General features: G+C 40.9%; 2 long non-coding RNA genes across 2 annotated transcripts in view; one reads left to right on the top strand and one right to left on the bottom strand.

Annotated features, from left to right (window-relative positions):
* Positions 1-1315: 1315 nt before the first annotated feature.
* Positions 1316-11400, bottom strand: LOC140700591 (uncharacterized). The gene is made up of 3 exons (XR_012079008.1): positions 11342-11400; positions 1961-2006; positions 1316-1372 (listed from the first exon to the last, which is right to left on the bottom strand). It is a non-coding gene; the product is annotated as an uncharacterized lncRNA (long non-coding RNA).
* Positions 11401-11552: 152 nt separating this feature from the next.
* LOC140700589 (uncharacterized) overlaps positions 11553-15055 on the top strand; it is a 158144-nt gene continuing 154641 nt past the window's right edge. Inside the window, exons 1-2 of the long non-coding RNA XR_012079004.1 lie at positions 11553-11788; positions 12327-12430. This is a non-coding gene — a long non-coding RNA (uncharacterized lncRNA). The remainder of the gene's footprint in view (positions 11789-12326; positions 12431-15055) is intronic.

Raw genomic sequence — 15055 nt, 5'->3', positions numbered from 1 at the left:
ATAAATCCTTACGTTACACCAACAGAGATAGACATCACCATTCTAATTTAAAGACAAGCAAGATTTAAACTGTCCTTTACTTTCCAGAGTCTAAGTCAAGCTGCCTCTAAGAATGATGGTAATATCGGCCAGAGTTAACTAAGTTGGGTAGGTCTTTGACTCTGCTCGTTCTTTCTGACTCTTAGAACTATCTTTACAGTCTCTCCTCCAAATCACTTCATGAAAAACTTGCTTCTCATAGTCAATAAATAACTAGATGTTTTTTAATTTGGGTTCTTTGTTAATTATTATATTTATGTTCAAATCCAAATAAAGCTTTCTGATAAGATGAAAAGGCCTAATGAGTGTGGGTTGATCATTAAAGCTGGAAGTGATGATTTCAGACACTGTCATGGTGGGAAATAAATTCTTATCAGAAACTGAGTTAACAATTGACCAGGTTGTCCCTGTACAAATGCCTCTCTTTATTAGGAAGCTAACCCTATGGGAGGATGTAAGACCTGTTTGCACTTTTTATCTCAGACTTGATAATTGTCTTTTCTATCTCAGAGGCTCATCCAGCAGCTTATTAAATGGTGCCCCCAAAGCCTCAAAGAGCGCTGTCTTCTATGATTTCCTGTCTCATTCCTGGGAAATTGCTCAAGTCCTGGTGGAATACTGCAAACTGTAGAAGCTTCTGGACTTTCTCTGCTCTAAAAGGTATTCACTAGCAATCAATAAATCAAGGAGAGGCACAGTGGAATAGTGGTAAAAGCATGGAGCAAGACAAACCTGGGTTTGAATTCTGGCTCCTCTACTTAGTGACTGTGTAGACATGAGTAAGTTATTTAACCTCACTGATAGTGAGTTTCTAGGTCTGGACAAAAGAGGGTAACAAAATCTACCTCAGAGGCATGTTGCAGAGGTTAAATGAGATAAAGCAGGTAGAAAATACTCAACACAACCATGCAATTATAATGTGTTTCTGTAGGCCTGCCATGAATGACTACATAGACTGGGCACTGTATGTCTCTACGGAGTGCCATTCACACATGGTCAGTACTGGGTAGTGAACAACTTTCATAACCATAGTCTTCCTACTGAAGGACAGAGCATACTGCCAAGTGCAAAAAAAAATATTGAGGAAGGCAGTCATTATCATTATTATTACTCTTCCCGTGGAATTTTCACACCTGGCGTTCTCTCTTGACATCTCCTTTTTGGATCACTGGTTCTGTTGAGCAACCTGCCTACCTTCAGGTTCACTCTAGCTGGACATGTTTCTTCAATAACATACTTGCATTTTGGAGAAAGAAGGCTGTAGGCAGTTTCTGACCTGCAATCCTGGAATACTCCTCCCCCTCCTAAAGGTAGAGATTAGCTCTTCTGTTGCCTGGAAGGTGGAATCAGACACCATGAATAGCATAAGCTAGGTTTAGGAGACAGAGGACCTGCTTTTGTGAGTGAGGGTGGTAGTGTCAGGCTGTTGGAACTTGAACTTGAAAATTGTGAGTGATTTTCTTGAACATTTATTTCATAACCACAGAAGCACAAAAAGGCCTTTGAGAGTGGTGACAAAAAGAGTTAAAGGAACAATAGAACTTTGTGACTAGAAATTTAGTACTTCTTAAAAAAAATTATTTTTGGGGGGGGGAGTAATTAGGTTTATTTATTTATTTAGTTATTTTAATGGAAGTACTGGGGCTTGAACCCAGGACCTCCTGAATGCTAAGCATGTACTCTAACCACCGAGATATAACCCCTGCCCCCTGGCACTTCTTTAGAGAGTATCTATGCAAGGCAAAATTTACAACTGGATCATCAAGTGTTAATACAAATTTATGAATGTTGAACCTTAGGTGCAACCAGATTCCTTTGTTAACTGGAGGCAAGGCATTTTATGAATCTTACAATTCTTATTTTGAATAGCTTAGCACCATGTTCCCACTTTAAACATACTGATTATAAGGTGACATCTTACCCAAACTGGTAGATGTACTCTTTACTCCATTCCTTTGGAAGTGTATCTGGAGAAAGAAAAGGGAAGAGAAAAATGAGAAATTACACCTCTTTGGGAATCATAAGAAGTCTTGGTTTTTATCCTTTATATGTAAGTGGATTTATTTGCAGTAAGTTTTTTATAGGTTGAAATTTATACTGCTCAAGAGAAGGGGAGTGGGTTGTATGTGATGGGTGAGGAATGAAAGATGGGACAATTAATATTTTGAGATCTACTCTGTTCCAAAGTCTTTCCATATTTGTTTAATCCTCATGTTTCCACTTCACAGTGAGAAAACCCAGGCTCAGAAAAGATAATTTGTTTAATACCATACCTTTCCTATTGGCAGAGTTTGGGTTCTAACCCGTATCTGCTGACTCCAAGTCAATCCTCTTTCATTTAGACCAGGGTCAGCAAACATTTTGGGGAAAGGGCTACAGTAAATAGATTTTGTGGGCCATATGATCTCTGTTGCAACCACACAATGTGGTTATATAGTATAAAGCCAACCATTGACAGTATGTGAACACATGAGCACTGGTGCATTCTAATAAAGCTTTATTCACAAAACAGGCAGTGGGTGGGATTTGTTCTGCAAGCCTCACTTGCCAAGCCCAAGAAGCCTCATATAAAAGCTAAAACACCAAATCCTAAAACCAAAAGAATAGAAAAGAGCTAAGCAAAGATAGAGTTCTGAGGAGGACACTCAGTTTTGTAAAGGGCATCAAATATATATATAGTTTTCCTAGATATTGAGAGGAAAGGCCATTTCATATGCACTATGTGACTGTCAGTTATGTGACAGTGCCAGTCTCTGGAAGGCAACCAAACTCTTCCTTAAATATATGCGTGACCAGTATTTCAAAGATTACATCTTAGTTAATCACAAAAGACTAGATCAGAGCGTTCCCCAACATACACAGACTATCACAGTCCCTCTCCAGTTGGGTGTCTCGTTCCTTCTCTTCTTGTCACTGACTAAATTTTAATGTAATCCGTAAATTCCATTATACAAGCGAATCATCATGTTGTTGAAACAATTCTAATATAAAGCCAGACAGATAAAATTTACTTTTAAGGTAAAACTATAATGTTATTTTCTGTACTGAAGATACTGTGGATAAAACTTTTCTAAAAAATATTTCTTTGACATCTGTTTATTCATCTTTACATTCTAAATGGATAGAGACTGGGAGGCCCAAAACAAGGTACTAACTAAAAACAGTGAAAAATTATTTCTATATGAACATCAGTGTAGTAAATGGAAGATGTAAAAAGAATAGCTTCTTAACTCACTAAATTCCATAGGAAATCACCAACTTGGTCCCCTTTGCATAGTCAGAAATTACCTGATGCAATAACTAAACCAAATAATGTAACTGAGGAATACAAAAGACTCAAAGCATTTTGCAATGGGCTTCAGGTTCAGTGGCTTATGATTCTGGTTCAGAAATCCTATTGCAGTGGTTTAGGCTAGAAAGGAAGACAGTCTAAGTTGAGACAGTAACTCTTACTGACGCAAGGTAAGAGGATATGAGAAGTTTTTGTATATAGAATTGACAAAATGTCGTGTATTAGTTACAAGTCAGTGTAGTTGATGATGATGGTGATGATGATGATTATGATGATTTTTGATGGGAGGAAACAGAAACTAGCAGTGAACTTAAGAAGAAATGATGATTTACTGGCATGATTCTGAGTAGCTCCTGTAACTGAAGAAAGGTTAATGCACATAATTGATCAAATCTTGGGAAGGCAGAAATCAGGGAATCTCTAGAGACATCAGTATTAAGCCTCCATATATCTTCTTTCTGGGATGTTGTCATATGGTTATTGACTTCCAATCTGTGGTTTGTTAGTTGCATTAGTAGTCCCAATTAAAGACTTCATTGTATCCATGTCTTTTGCTTTGTAACTCTATAGTCTCCTCTCATTCTGATTCTGAATTGGCCCTGAAACAGTAGCAAATGTGATGTAATTAGAAACTTGAATAATCGCTTGCAGATTTTTGCTTCCTTGCCTGTTTCTTGTCTTTGCCATAAGAATGTGCCCAGGCTAGCCTACTGGATGATGTGGCACATGGAGAAGAGCTGAGTCATCCCAGCTGTCTGAACAGAGCCCTGAGCTATGACAGAAAGCTCATTTGAAAACTGTCTGTCCAACCTGCAGCAGACTGAGTTGCATGAGTAAGCCCCACTAAACCTAGCTCAGATCAGCATAACTGTCTACCTACCCCACAGACTCATGGGAAGTAATAAATTGCTCTTTTAAGTAAATTTTGTGAGTGTTTGTTACACAGCCACAGCTAACTGATACACTACCTTTGTGTCTCTCCATTCAAGTTTTAATTTCTTGTATGAGAGGATCTGTTTGATTCATCTTGGTCCTTATGTTATACCACTGAATCATTTAGCTGTGACCAAGGAGTAGGTGCCATGGTTAACAGGAGAAAGCTTGTGAGCAGGAGAAATACCCAACTGGTAATTTATACATGGGGGAAGGGACTGGGATAAAGGTGAAGAGTCAAAAACTCCTGGAATATTTGTAAACAATCCCAGAGTTTCACCAATCTCTTAAGAAGGGCTTTCAGAGTTCCACTGATATAGCTGTGAATCAGCATTGGGGAAATTGCTTGTTCATAAGAAGCCAATAAATGATTGATCAAACCCATAAGGAAGTTGATTGAACGGAGAACAAAAAAAAAAAAGGATCTGTGTCTTGTCTTTGCATCCTCAGTGCTTAGCAAAATATGGCACATAGAAAGCAATATTTTTTTAGAGAGGGGCTGAGCATGAAAATCATTGTCTAGAGTAAAATATCAACTGTTGATACTGAAAAAAGAGTGGCCAAATGATGCTCATTTTAGATATATCAATACATGATAATATTAATTATAAAAAAGTAATAATTTGTGCCAAAAATAAAAACATTGTTGTTATCATATAATAGACGGATGCATTTTTTCAGGCAACCAGCCCATGAACTACCTGCTTGTACTATTTATGGCTCTGCTTTTCTTCTTTGCCATATCATAGAATTCTAGAACTGGAGGGGAACTGAAATCCTCTGGTCTAGAGAGCCTAGTGCATTGTCTGGGGACATGGCTGTCAAGTCAGTGCCTTGCCACTGTCCCACATGCTCTTCCTTCATGGAAGGTTCTCATTGGCTTGTCTGGGCCCCCATTCACTAAGCCACTCTTCTATCTTATACTCAATCAGCACATAGTTACTGAGCTCCAGCCATGTGACTGTGCATATGTCCCAGGAGCCACGTGCTTCTGACTGCTGGTCAGTCTGTGATTAACATGATCCTACTCACAAGGAAAACATTCATTTCCCAATTTTTATTTCTTACACTTTATAACCCTCTGCATACATATCTGGGCTAAGTCTCTGATACCCTGGCAGCTGAGCTGAGGGGAATGTATTGAGAGGAGTGGCATGAAGGGGCACTTTTTTCCTTATGTGAACTCTTGAAGTTAGTTGCATTTTAACCATAATTCCCCTCCTTCCTCCCTTCCTCCTTTCCTTCCTTCCTTCTCCCTTCCTTCCTTCGTCCTCCTTTCCTTTCCCTTTTTCCCTTTGGCAAAACTGATTAACTCCTGTTTTTAAAAAGTGGCATGTAGAACTAAAGACACCTTTGTTAACCTTAAGTTGCCCACATCTAGCATATGTTGTGACAAAAAAGAAAAACGGAAAAAAAACAAAACAGAGATTTTACACAGATCTAAGAAGGAAACTAACAGTTGTGGACAATTATGGTTCCTATGTTGTTCTGGTTGTTGACATATAATATCTCATTTAATCTATGCAATTACTCTATAAAATAAACTAGATATTCGTATCCTTATTGGTAAATGAAGAAGATAAGCTCAGACTGTTAGGTGATTTTCTCAAAGTCACTCAGCTAAGGCGCGGCAGAACTAGGCTTTAAATTCTAGTTCTTAGAGTTGTGACTGCAAAGCCTGTGCTCCTTTCTCTGCATGTTGCAATAGCTCCATCACCCTTCAGCCAGATTCCTTCTCAGCAAATGAAACAGAGTCCCTGTGTTCCTTACTTATTCCTGTAATATTGCTATGTAATGAACAACCCCAGAACTCACTGGCTTACAGCAGCAGCATTTACTTTTCTCACTGAGGAGTCTGCATGTTGGCTGGCCTTCGCCTGACCTCAGCTGAACCTGGATGGCTTCATCTGGCTTGGGCTCCCTCGCACAGGCTGGATGCAGGTGTACTCCAAATGTCTTCTCAAATTCCATCTCCCAGCTCCTTGGGCATCTTCTCATAGTGAATGATAGGAGTTCAAACCATGCAAACCTTTTAAAGCTACTGCTCACATTACATTCGTTAACATTGCATTGGCCAAAGCAAGTTACATGGTCAGCCAAACATCAAGGAGGCAGGCAGTTATAGCCTGCTCGTAGTGGGAGGAACTATAAGCGTTCTGATGCATAACTGTATGACAGAGAGCAGGTGAAAAACTGGGAACAATAATTCAGTCTACCATGGTCCCAAACCAGCAAGACGGCCAAGCAGGTGTGTGTCAGGGATCTCTCTCAGTGATATTTAGAGTTTGAAATTCCGGCTTTGTCACTTCCTGACCATGAAGCATTTGACCTATCACCCAGCCCTTCTTAGCCCTCACCTGCGCTGGACTGGTCATCATAATACCTGTCCTGTATTCCTCATAGATGTATTGTATAGATAGATCTAAGAGAGGGAATGGGAACTTCTTTATAAACTTTACTGAAGTATTCAAAGTTCATTGTTAATGTTGTTATTTATTGTTTTTATCATTATCATAACCACCTTAATTAGAGTACAGTTGAAGTCTTTTTCGGGACCACCTGGTAATCCAGTTTGAGAACCAGGTGGTCTGTGGGCTGTGGCATTAATGCTTGTTTATTTTATTATTGTATCTATGGCTTAGTTACGGGTATTATTAAGTCATTTATTTATGATACTTAATAAAAGCAGGCATTGTCTGGTCTGCAGCCCATCAGAGGCAGTACCAGCCTTTCATTTCCTGGGGTGTGGTTTTCATCTGGGGCAGCCCCAAATGGGAATGAGGATAGTTGGTGGTTCGTGGGCATCCTCTGTTTCGCCAAAGTGGTCTGCAGTCTGCAGGAGCTTGAGAGCTCTGCTTCCCATAAGTGCACTGACTCTTGAGCTGAAAGCATTCACACAATTTGTATTGCTTCATAATGGGCTGAATTCTTTCTTCATCAGACAAACACAAGTAGTGCTTGAAGTGCACAAGAAAGAGCAGGAGGTAGCCTCTGCCAGAACCAACTATCTGTAAGTGTGGATGCAAAAGAATATTTCCCTGAAGAAAGAAACCTTAGCAGTGAGCGGAGAAGGGAGAGGCAGAAGTTGCTATTAAAAAACTAAATGGAAAATTCCTAAGATAAACCTAAACATATTTTTAAAAGGCTTGCATGTTTGCTCATACAACTCAAATCTGTGAAATTCAATTCTCTACAACTCAACTCAATCAATATTTCTAGAGACTTTAGTGTCAACAATCCAGGGATAGGCTCTAACTCAGAGATGAATAAAATATAAACTCTGCCCTTAAAAAAAAACCCTCCAGCTAATGTGAACACACACCCATGTGAGAAAAGTTAAGGGTAGGAGCTAGAGTTTTTGGAGTCAGGTGGGGCTGGATTGGAATCCTGGAGCATGGTCTTGACCTTGCTGAAGTCTTAGTTTCCTCATCTGGGAAAAGGGGATAATAATGAATAACTGAATTCACCTGATAGTGATTCATTTATTTAAAAATACTAAGTATGTAATTTGAGTAAGGGGATATGGCAGCCTTCAAGGAACCAACAGGCTTACCGGGGAGACAAATATTAAACAGAAATAATTTAACAATAATTTTGAAAAGTTCTGCCAAAATCAAATTCAAGGCACATGGGATATGGTATAATGGAGGAGTAAGGTATAGGATGTGGCATTTTTAGGGGACTTAACTTAGGTCTGACAGTCATGGACTGCTGCCTTATTAAACAGAAGGAGAAAGGATGCTTGTGACTTAGCAAGATGCACACCGTGTGCCTGTGTGCACACACATTTCATATGCTGGGGTTGGAGGAGCAGGATGTTTCAGGGAGAAGGAATGACATACAAAAAGACTTTGGTAGAAGGGAGAACAGCACCCCAGAAAGTAAGAAGAATGTGGGAATGGAGTGAGAGGGTTGAAGAGACAGACTGAGACCGTTTGTATAGAAATCATATTAAGGGTTCGGGCTTTGTTCTAAAAGCGAAGTGAACTATTACAGGGAATTAAATGGGGTGGCGTTGGTGGCTAAGATCACATGTGCTTCGGTGTGGGCAGGGGTTGGGAAGAAGGCAAAGACAGATGCTGAGGGGCCAGTAGGAAGTCTATTGCTTCTTCTAGGAGAGAGGTGATACTAGCCTCCTAGCTGGTGGGAGTAGAGGCGAAGAAAAAGACAGTCTAGAAACAATCTGAGGAGGTCATAGGTGTCAAAGTCACAATTGATCTCCATGTTGTCAAATTCAATAGTCAATTCTCTGTCCTAATCTTGCTCTGCACTTGACACAGATTGATCATGCCCTTAACGAATCCTCTTCTTCCCTTTGTTTCTGGGATGCCATCTTCTCTTGGATCCCTGCACTGCACTGGTCACTTCTTAGTCTGCTTTGCTGCATCTCTTTAATCTTCAAGGCTTATAAATTATTTTCTCCCCTGCAATGAACTGAATGTTTTTGTCTTCCAATCCTCAAATTCATATATTGAAATCCTAACTTCCCATGTGATGGTATTAAGAGATGGGCCTTTGGGAGGTGATTAGGTCATGAGGGTGGAGCCTTCATGAATGGGATTAATGCTCTTATAAAAGGGACCCCAGAGAGCTCTCTACTTCTCTCTTTCCCATGTGAGAATATAATGAGAAGTCTACAAACTGGGAAGAGGGCCCTCAATAGACCCCAACCAGGCTGGCACCTTGATCTCAGACTTGCAGCCTCTAGGATTGTGAGAAATTGGTTTCCGTTGTTCATAAGCCACCTAGTCAGCGGTGCTTTGTTTACAGCAACCTGAACTAGGATTTCTCCTTGTAGTCACTCCCTGCAAATTATTATTTCCAGCCTAGGGACCCCTGACTTGTACATCCAGTTGACATCTCCACTTAGTCCTCTGTAGTAGCCTTGCAGGGTATCAAAGCCAAGATGGAACTGTCAGTTCTACTCCATGTCTTCTATGTTTTATGACTCTGTTCTTCCAGTTACGTAGAGCAAAAGCACTTGGCACCTGGCTTTTCTCATAATTCACATCCAGTTCCTTAGCACATTCTGGACGTTTGTTGGAGGTTTACTGCCTTAATAAACTCACTTAATGACATCCTTGTACCCATATCCTTTGCAATGTGGCTTTGTAGCTTTTGCCACAAAAACATAGAGTCTATTTACCCACCCTTGGATATAAACTAATTTTGTGACTTACTTTGTCAACAGAATGGGAAACTGTATAATACAAATGGACAATGGCCCGACTATGCACAAGAAGTGATCTCTCACCTACAACCTGCAGCAACCAGTCCAGGAGGCCAACCTACGACCTATAGTAGCCAAGGAGTCAAACCACTGTCTGGAGCAGCCAGACTAGGAAGTCAAATAATAACCTCTGTAACAATTGGCTCCAAATGGCCAGGACTTGATTAATAACTGACAGCTCTCCCAATTTTTGACCTCACTTCCAAATTAGGGCCAACCAAAGAAAGCTGAATAGGCACCTCTAGCCAATCGCAGAGGATGACCCCGTTCTAGTTAGCCTGGCTACAGGTCCTCAGGCCAACAGCCTCCAACCAGCAAATACCTGAAGCCTTCCCCTATTTTCCACTGTAATGATTTCTTACTCCTCTGCCTGCCTTTGAGTCTCTGCCAAATGCGAGTGACGGTGGCTCACTCCCTTGCTATACCAGTCTCTGAATAAATAGCCTTAGCTTGCTCTCATTTAGGTGGTCTCCATTTATTTCCACAAGAATATGGTAGCAGTAACAATGTGACCCTTCTGTGTCTATGTCTCAAGAGGTCTTTGAGGATTCTGCTCCCTCTTGCTTTTCTGCTATCACCGTGAGAACAAGCCTGGGCTGCTCTCCTGGGAGTTCAAGGCCTCCTTCAGCTCAGGTGTTTTTGAAATAGAATATACTTTGCAGTAGGGCTGCCTGAGAGTAAAATGCCAAAATAAGGAAGCAGAGAAACTCAGTGATTTGGGGGTTATTTGGATGGTTGGTGGGGGAGGGGGATGGAGGTGAAGGATTTAACTTTTCAGTCAAGTAATGAACAAACTGGCAGGAATAGTGCTGGCTTGGGTGGCTCTTTGATGAGTACAGGAAGCTAATGAGGAGGCAAGCTCATCTGGAGGCTGAGCTGCAATGCTGCTCCCAGTAACGGGGAAGTCAGTCTGCTTCTATGTCACTCTGACCTCTTGAGGGTGAAAATCTCTCAGAAAGTAGCGTAAACAAAACAGCCATATTTCCTGGGGCATTTTAAAATACAGCTTAAATAAGAAATACTGTTTTTTTACAGAGCTGTGAGTGAAGGCTGTCTGTTTATTAATGCTTATCAAGTATTATGAAAAAGAAAAGCAGATACACATTTAGCCTGGGAAATGTGCTAGGAGTGAGGAGCTTAAGCAACCCCCTAGGATGGAGTTGCTGTTGTGGGGAAGTAGTGCAAATCAGCCCTCCTGAGCATGTGCAAAAGGTTTGCAACTAAAGGCACACTTTGCATTAACTAGACCACAGCTTACACCTTAACCGAGAACACAACCAAAGAAATATTAATGAAATGGAATTTGAACCATGTGGGCTAGATTTTCAGCTGCCCATATCTTTCCTTTTTTCCCTTTGTACAAAGAATACTACAATTTCTTTCATGACATTTCTTTTTCTTTGTGATTTGCATCAAACACAGGCATCTTGTACATGCATTATGTTTGGGGTCCAGGAGCTTCTAATCTCCTAGAAACTGGACCCAAGGACAACACAGTAGCCCGCTGTGAGAGCAGGAGCTATTTCAGCCTGACACGTTCGCAGGGCTGTCTGCAGTTCGCTGTTACTCAAAAGGGTCTCAGTACGACCTCTGCCCGTGGTCTGTGGGTCCGACCCCCACTTTGTTTCTGGTGAGTTCACAACAACTTGGAGATCTTTGGAGCCTCGTTGTTAGTTTCTTCTCTACAAACTGAGTATGCGAGAGACAATCGTGACGTCATCTGAAAGGCTTTCTGCAAGCTTTTATTGTTTTATTGTTAAACAACCATGTCTAAGAGTCTATGGGCATATATACAAAATTACTAAATGTAGCGAAGAACATATCAGGAACTCCAGGTTCAATCCTACCTGGGTGACTCAGGGCGAGTCATTGGCTATGGTTTCTTCAGCTACAAAGAGACGTGGTCTCCAACCTTTCCACTTCTAACATTGGGTAACTTCAACAAGTTTAGAATAATCAAATTCTAAATTCTAAATTCTGAATAAGTTCTACATCTCATTTATTGTGTACTTGTTACATCATCAAGTGATTTCAAGACATCTGTTAGACAAGCACTAATTACCCCTCCTATGTACCAAGCATCCTTCCAGGTGCTGGCATGGAGCAGTAAGCAAGACAGAAATGGCTCCTGTAATCCTGGAACAAATGTCCTAGTGGCAAAACTGGTCTAGGGTCCCTCCAAGATAAAGTCAGATTTGGATCTCAGTCTGTGTGACTCCAACATACTTGTTTTTTTTTCTCCCTAAGCTTTCTTGTCTCCTAACAATAGAAAGACTCAGACCTGGGACACAGTGGTATGTGGGGGTTAAGAGGGTTTTAAGCGTTTCAGAAGTTCACCAACAGGTATCCATTATGTTCGTTTAAAGAATAATTCTGGGAGTATGGCAAATTGTAGCATGATACTTAGCATTTCTCTTCATACCTGCCTCTTAAAGGTGCACAGTTAATATTGAGCCTTATTCTCCCAAATCTTAAGGTACTTCCTCTGTGCTTTTACCTCGTAATGGGTTTGCTGTGAGCAAAGTGAGAACCTGAAGAATTCTGCTGAAAGGATAGACTATACAAAAGTAAATATTTCTTCTACTTAGTGTCAGATCAGCCTGAGTTTCAGCAAAGACTTTAAACTCAGAATAAAAAACAAAAATAACAAATAAATGGAACTCAGCACTATATTTACTAGCTATGTGATGTTGGCTCACTGAAATTCTCTGACCCCCATCAGAGGACTTTTAAATGTGTCTACTCAACTGAGACCTGATCTGTTAAGTGCTTAGCATAATGTCTGAACCCATTACAGATATTCAATAAATACTAGTTCCTTTCCTCCTCTAGAAATGAATGCATGTCTACACATGTTAGTATCACCAGCTTGACAACAGCACCTGGAGGCTTAGCACTAGGAGGTCTGAGCTGAGTGAAGCCTGCAGCCTGACGGAGTAAGTGGTAAAGTTAGTAGTCTTTAACTTCAGGGTGATGATTTTATTCATATATTTATGCTATACCCATTTTACAGATGGGGAAAACTAAGAAACAGAGGAACTCAATTTATCCAGCATCATCCTAGATTAAAAGATTAAACCCTAGAGTAATGGATTGGATGAAAGATTTTGTAGCCATCACTGCTGCTTTCTTCATTGTAGGCAGATATACTCAAAAGGGAAAATGTGTTTATCCTGAACTTTCCATCCCTTTCACTGGAGAAGATAGCCAGGAGGCTATCAGCAGTTCCTTAGAAACAAGTGCTAACAGAGCAGGACCAATTACCTCTTTCCTTGATCAAAGGTCAAAGGGCAGGTGTGATATCTATGATTCAGACTTTTGATTCCTCTCCACACTGTTGGCAAATGAGGTTTATTTATTATTCTTTTGTTATAAACAGCTTTATGAGATGTAAATAATATACAAAAAATCTGTCCATGTTTAATGTCTGCAATTTGATGAGTCTGAACGTATGCAGGCCCTCTTAGAACTATCACCACAGTCAAGTCAATACAACACACAGCCAGGATGGTTTAGACTGTGGAAGAACAACATTTGCTGAAATTGACACCAGCCCTCAGCAGATGTCATCCCTGTTTATCAATTCCTCCACTCATTCAAACACGTAAACAGACTTTGATCACTAGCTTTCAGCCAGGCACTGTGATACACACAGAAATGAACTGGACACGTGCCTCGTTCTCATGGAGCTGAGAGTTTAGCAGAGAAGTGAAGCCGTTTGCTTACATAGCCCTCAGATAAAGTATGATGTGGCCAGTAGTGAGGCATAAACACACTTTCCCAGGCCATTGTGAGCTGTGGGAATCATGGACTAAAAGGCCGAGGCAGGCTTGAGAATGTCAAAACTTCTCAGCTTGGCTGGGGTTTAAGGTGCTTTAATAATATTGCCAACTACCAATTCCTGGACATTCAGTATGTCTCAGACAACAGGCTATACCTGTCTGGCAACTGAATAGAATAGAGTATGTAATAATCTCATCTCAACTCTATTATGTCCTAAATTCGGGATCTAGCACATCATGTAGTTTCTCTGGACCTCAAAACAAAGAGTTGGGACTAGACACAGTCCTTGTATTTCCTTGTAGCTCAAATATTTTTATGCTTTAAGCATACTGGTTAGCTCCTTGGAGTTTGGGGTCACTAGAGAAGTTTCTGGTAGCCTGGAGAGAATGCTGCATTCAGTTGTAAGCTCTAAATTTTATTTCCTTTCCAGCTTCTTAGTAACTATGTGACCCTTTGGAAATTTACATAACCTCCCAGAGCCGTGGCTTCCTCTTCTGTAAAATGGATCTTAAATATCACGCATAAAAGTGCTTCACTAGGCATAAAGAACTAAATAAATATAAACTACTTATTGCCATCTAGGCCGAATTGCAATCTAGTTCAATCACTACAACCTAGCAATCTTCCTGATGCCCTTGAAATCCGAATCAATAATAAACCAGCCACTGACAGAGTGTAAGCTGGACACACCTGCCTGGTGTTCCAAGGAATCTAAATGCTGAATAAGCCACTTTCATGGACTGAATGTTCATGTCTCCCAAAACTCCTATGTTGAAGTCCTAACCCCCAGAGCCATGGTATTAAGAGGTGAGGTCTTTGAGAGGTAATTAGGGTTAGCTGAGGTCCAGTGGGTAGGGCCTTAAGATGGGATTAGTGCCCTTCTAGAAGGGAAAGACACCAGAGTTTCCTCTCTCCTCCACATGAGGACACAGTGAGAAGGTGGAATCTGCAAGCCCAGAAAAGGGCTTCTGCCAAGAACCAAATCACCGGCCCTCTAGCCCTGGAATTCCCAGCCTTCAGGACGGAGAGCAATAATGTGTGTTATTAAGTCACCCATTTTTGCTGCAGTAGCCTGAGCAGACTGCCAGCCACTGTGGCGGCCAGTACAGACACCCCTTCTCAAACACAGACTGTCAACTATAGAAATGTTTTGTTTACCGGGAGTTTCAACTCAACTCTTTTATTTAAGTTTCTACCCTCTTCTTTACTCACCTTTTATTTGGTAAGATACAAGCCTCCTTATCATTTTTGTCCTCTTAATAAGGTCAAGATCCCCTTGACCTTAGAATATGTTTACCAATTTTCACTCTACCAAGCACCTTCCCTTAAATTACTACCTGTACTTATCAGAACAGTTTTGTAAAACCAGAAAGGTGTCAGCCCATTTTACTGATGAGAAAACAGAGGCTTTGAAAGAATAGGAAACTTGTCCCTTAATATCTAGCTGGTAAGAGGTGACCTAGGTATCATGAACCTCCTTTTAATGATGGGTTAATTAATTTCTGATAAATTCTGCGTTGTGTCCATGAAGTCAGGCATGAAGCCAGACCTTATGACTGCAAATCGAGTGCATTTGTGCCCTTTCTGCCCTGTGCCCCTCTTTTTTCCTGAGGCAGAGAAAGGGTGTCCCTTCCAGTTTTTCCCTGTCATTGTCTGAGTCTGATTGCATCCCTGGCGTTGCCATGGCAGCTGTGGCTGCAAGCCTGCTGTCCTCACCCTCAGACACCTGTTAACCTTCTGACCTTCCCCACAGATTTGCTCCATGGATCGCCTTCTGT

This window comes from Vicugna pacos, chromosome 2 (genome assembly GCF_048564905.1).
Source record: "Vicugna pacos chromosome 2, VicPac4, whole genome shotgun sequence".
Lineage (NCBI taxonomy): Eukaryota > Metazoa > Chordata > Mammalia > Artiodactyla > Camelidae > Vicugna > Vicugna pacos.
Note: the sequence above shows the minus strand (reverse complement) of the source record. Positions and strands in the feature narration are given on the sequence as shown.